Source organism: Mastomys coucha, unplaced genomic scaffold, assembly GCF_008632895.1.
Source record: "Mastomys coucha isolate ucsf_1 unplaced genomic scaffold, UCSF_Mcou_1 pScaffold20, whole genome shotgun sequence".
Lineage (NCBI taxonomy): Eukaryota > Metazoa > Chordata > Mammalia > Rodentia > Muridae > Mastomys > Mastomys coucha.
In genome coordinates this window covers 65,244,694-65,249,905 of record NW_022196903.1, presented here as the reverse complement: position 1 = coordinate 65,249,905, position 5,212 = coordinate 65,244,694, and positions in this window count along the sequence as shown.

The window sequence follows — 5,212 nt, the reverse complement described above, 5'->3', positions numbered from 1 at the left end:
TCTCTGTTCTCTGGCCTTTATTCTTCATTGACACATCTCAAAAATAGTAGGGTTAAAGTACTAAATAATACTTAATTCTTAATAATTCTTAATGACTAATACAGTGCTGATCTGTCCTGCTTTGTTAAGAGCAACCTTCAGTTTGAAAATAGAAACCTAACCCAAATACTGTCTGATTAACTGTTAGGGAATAGGAGAGCTCCACCTAAACTCCTCATTTCTGTGAAGGGGCTGCATTGGTAAAGAAGGCTACCCTTCTATGGTCCCTCTCCTGGGCTACAGAAGGAATTTGTTCATTAGTGCTAAATAGACAAGGCCTATAGTATAGGAGTTAACCTTTCAAGTAATAATACATTTCTAAGTAAGTCTATAGGAAAGAGTTTTTGAGGATTTCTTACAAGCTCCTTTGTAGATCTGGATCTAGAATGTACACTGTTGCTTAGTGGCCATGTTTAGAAAAAAATCTGCATGCAACTTAAAACGAAGCAGGGTGGTTGCCCTTAGAAATTCAATGTGAGCTTTCCAGTCTGTACCAGTTTACCTTGGACACAAACTTGGCAGCTGGTCCCACAGTCCCCAAAGGAGGCTCCACTCCCAGGCTCTCTAGCACACCCAGGATCACAGAGCCCAGGAGCTTGGTCACACCACTATCTCAGGGTCTCAGAGGCAGCTTGACTCCCAGGAACTTTGACACACCCAGAATTTCAGGATCACAGACACAGCTGGACTCTGAGGAGTTCTGACTCAACCAGGATTACAGGAAGGACAGGCTCCAGTCAGACATACCAAGGGCAGGAAGCACTAGAGATAATCAGATGGTAGGAGACAAGCATAAGAACAGAAGCAACAGAAACCGAGGTTACTTGACATGGTCAGAACCCAATTCTCCCACCATAGCAAGTCCTGGACACACCATCACACCAGGAAAGCCAGACTCAGATCTAAAGTCACTTCTCATGACGAAGATAGAGGATTTCAAGGACATAAATAACTCCCTTAAAGAATTACAGGAAAACACAATCAAAGAGGCAAAGGAAATGAACAAAACTAAGATCTAAAAATGGAAATAGAAACAAAGAAATCACAAAGGGAGACAACCCTGGAGTTAGAAAACCTAGGAAAGAGATCAGGAGTCATAAATGTAAGCATCACCAACATAATACAAGAGATAGAATCTCAGGGGCAGAAGACACCATAGAAAACATTGACACAGTAGTCAAAGAAAATGCAAAAAGCAAAAAGCTCCTAACCCAGAACACCCAGGACACAATGAGAAGACCAAACCTAAGGATAACAGGTATAGAAGAGGGTTAAGATGCCCAACTTAAAGGGCCAGTAAATATCTTCAACAAAATTATAGAAGAAAACTTCTCTGATCTAAAGAAAGAGATGCTCATGAACATACAAGAAGCCTACAGAACTTCAAATAGACTGGACCAAAAAAACACCAAATGCATTAAATAAAATATTAAAAGCAGTAAGGGAAAAAGGTAAAGTAACATATAAAGGTTAGACCTATCAGAATTACACCAGAATAATCACCAGAGACTATGAACACTAAGATCTTGGGCAGGTGTCATAGAGACTGTAAGAGAACATAAATGCCAGCCCAGACTATTCTACCCAGTAAAACTTTCAATTACTATAGACAGAGAAAACAAGATACTCCACAGCAAAACCAAATTTACACAATAGCTTTCCACAAATCCAGCCCTTCAAAGGATAATAGATGGAAAACACCAACACAAGGAGGAAAACTACATCCTAGAAAAAGCAAGAAAATAATCTTTTAACAAACCCAAAAGAAGAAAGGCACACAAACATAATTCCACCTCTAACAACAAAAATAACAGGAAGCAACAATCACTTTTCCTTAATAGCTCTTTAACATCAATGGGCTCAATTCCCCAATAAAAAGACATAGACTAACAGACTGGATGCATAAACAGGACCCAGAATTTTGCTGCATAGAGGAAATGTGCCTCAGTGACAAAGACTGGCACTACCTCAGAGTAAAAGATTGGAATACAATTTTCCAAGCAAATAGTCCCAAGAAACAAGCTAAAGTAGCCATTCTTTATATTATATAAAATTGACTTTCAACCAAAAGTTATCAAAAAGGATAAGGAAGGACACTTCATACTGGTCAAAGAAAAAATCTACCAAGATGAACTCTCAATTCTGAACATCTATTCTCCAATTGCAAGGGCACCCACATTCATAAAAGAAACTTTACTAAAGCTCAAAGCACACATCGAACCCGACACAATAATAGTGGGAGATTTTAACACCCCATTCTCAGCAATGGACAGATCATGGAAATAAAAACTAAACAGAGACAGTGAAACTAACAAGTTATGAACCAAATGGATCTAACATTTATAGAACATTTCATCCTAAAGCAAAAGAATATACTTTTCTTCTCAGCACTTCATGGTACCTTCTCCAAAATTGATCATATAATTGGCCACAAAACAGGCCTCAACAGATACAAGAAGACTGAAATAATCCCATGCACCCTATCAGATTACCACGGACTAAGGCTGGTCTTAAAATTCCAACAAAAACAACTGAAAACACACATACACATAGAGACTAAACACTCTACTCAATGATAACTTGGTCAAGGAAGAAACAAAAGAAATTAAGACTTTTTATTAGAATTTAATGAAAAGGAAGACACATCATACCAAAACTTATGGGACACAATGAAAGCAGTGGTAAGAGGAAAACTCATAGCTCTTTAAGTGCCTCCAAAAAGAACTGAAGAGAGCTTACACTAGCAGCTTGACAGCACACCTGAAAGCTCTAGAACAAAAAGAAGCAAGTATACCAAAGAGGAGTAGATGGCAGGAAATAATCAAACTCAGCTGAAATCAACCAAATAGAAACAAAAATAACTATACAAGAATCAACAAAACCAGGAGCTGGTTCTTTGAGAAAATCAACTAGATAGATAAACCCTTTGCCAGACTAACTAGAGGGCACAGAGACAGTATCCAAATGAAAAGTGAGACATAAGTACGGAAACCGTGGAAATTAAAAAAAATCATCAAATCCTACTACAAAAGTTTATACTCAACTACATTGGAAAATCTGAATGAAATGGACAATTTTCTAGACACATAAAAGGTGCCAAAGTTAAAACAGGATCAGATAAACCATCTAAACAGTCCCATAACCCCTAAAGAAATGGAAGTAGTCATTAATAGTCTCCCAACCAAAAAGAAAAAAACCCAGGGCCAGATGGCTTTAGTGGAAAATTCTATCAGACCTTTAAAGACCTCATACCAATACTCTTCAAACTATTCCACAAAATAGAAACAGAAGGTACACTACCCAATTCATTCTATGAAACCACAATTATGCTTATACCTAAGCCACACAAAGACCAAACAAAGAAAGAGAACTTCAGAACAATCTACCTTATGAACATTGATGCAAAAATACACCAACCGAATCCAAGAATACATCAAAACAATCATTCACCATGATCGAGTATCAAGTAGGCTTCATCTCAGGGATACAGGGATGGTTCAATATAAGAATCCATCAATGTAATCTACTACATAAACGCAAAGAAAATAACCACACGATCATTTCATTAGATGCTGGAAAAGCATTTGACAAAATTCACCATCCCTTCATGCTAAAAGTCTTGGAAAGATAAGAAATTCAAGGCCCATACCTAAACATAGTAAAAGCAACAGACAGCAAACCAGTAGCCAACTTCAAACTGAATGGACAGAAACTTGAAGCAATCCTACTAAATCAGGGACTAGACAAGGCTGTCCAGTCTCTCCTTATCTATTCAAGACAGTATGTGAAGTTCTAGCTAGGGCAATTAGACAAAAAAGGAGGTTAAAGGGATAAAACCCTTTAATTAGAAAGGAATTTATTATAACATATAAACGTAGACCTATCAGAATTACACCAGAATAATCATCAGAGACTATGAACACTAAGATCTTGGGCAGGTGTTATATAGACTGTAAAAGAACATAAATGCCAGCCCAGATTATTATACCCAGCAAAACTGTCAATTACCATAGACAGAGAAAACAAGATATTCCACAGCAAAACCAAATTTACACAATAGCTTTCCACAATAACCCCTATAATTGGAAAGGAAGAAGTCAAAATACCACTATTTGCTATGATATGATAGTATACTTAAGTGACCCCAAAAACTCTACCAGAGAACTCCTACAGCTGATAAACAACTTCAGCAAAGTGGCTGGATATAAAATTAACTTAAACAAATCAGTGGTCTTCTTCTAGCTAAAGGATAAACAGGGTGAGAAAGAAATTAGGGAAATGACACCCTTCACAATAGTCACAAATAATATAAAATATCTTGGTGTGACACTAACCAAGCAAGTGAAAGATCTGTATGACGAGGACTTCAAGTCTGTGAAGAAAGAAATCAAAGATCATCTCAGAAGATGGAAAGATCTCCCATGCTCATGGGTTAGCAGTATTAACAGTAAAAATGGCCATCTTGCTGAAAGCAACTTTCAGATTCAATGCAATCCCCATCAAAATTCCAAATCAATTCTTCATAGAGTTAGAAAGAGCAATTTGCAAATTCATTTGGAATAACAAAAAACCCAGGATAGCAAAAACTATTCTCAACACTAAAAGAACATTTGGGTTAAATCACCATCCCTGACCTCAAACTGTATTACAGAGCAATAGTGAGAAAAATTGCATGGTATTGGTATAGAGACAGGCAGGAAGATCAATGGAATAGAATTGAAGACCCAGAAATGAACCCACACACATATGGTCACTTGATCTTTGACAAAGGAGCTAAAACCATCCAGTGGAAAAAAGACAGCATTTTTAACAAATGGTGCTGATTCAACTGGTGGTTAGCATGTAGAAAAATACAAATCGACCCATTATTTCTTTGTACAAAGCTCAAGTCCAAGTGGATCAAGGACCTCCACATAAAACCAGATACACTGAAACTTATAAATGAGAAAGTGGGGAAGAGCCTTGAACACATGGGCACAGGGGAAAAATTCCTGAACAGAGCACCTATGCTATAAGATCAAGAATCAACAAATGGGACTTCATAAAATTGCAAAGCTTCTGTAAGGCAAGGATACTGTCAATAGGACAAAAAGGCAACCAACGGATTGGGAAAAGATCTTTACCAATCCTACATCTGATAGAGGGCTACTATCCAATATAAAAAAAAAAAAAA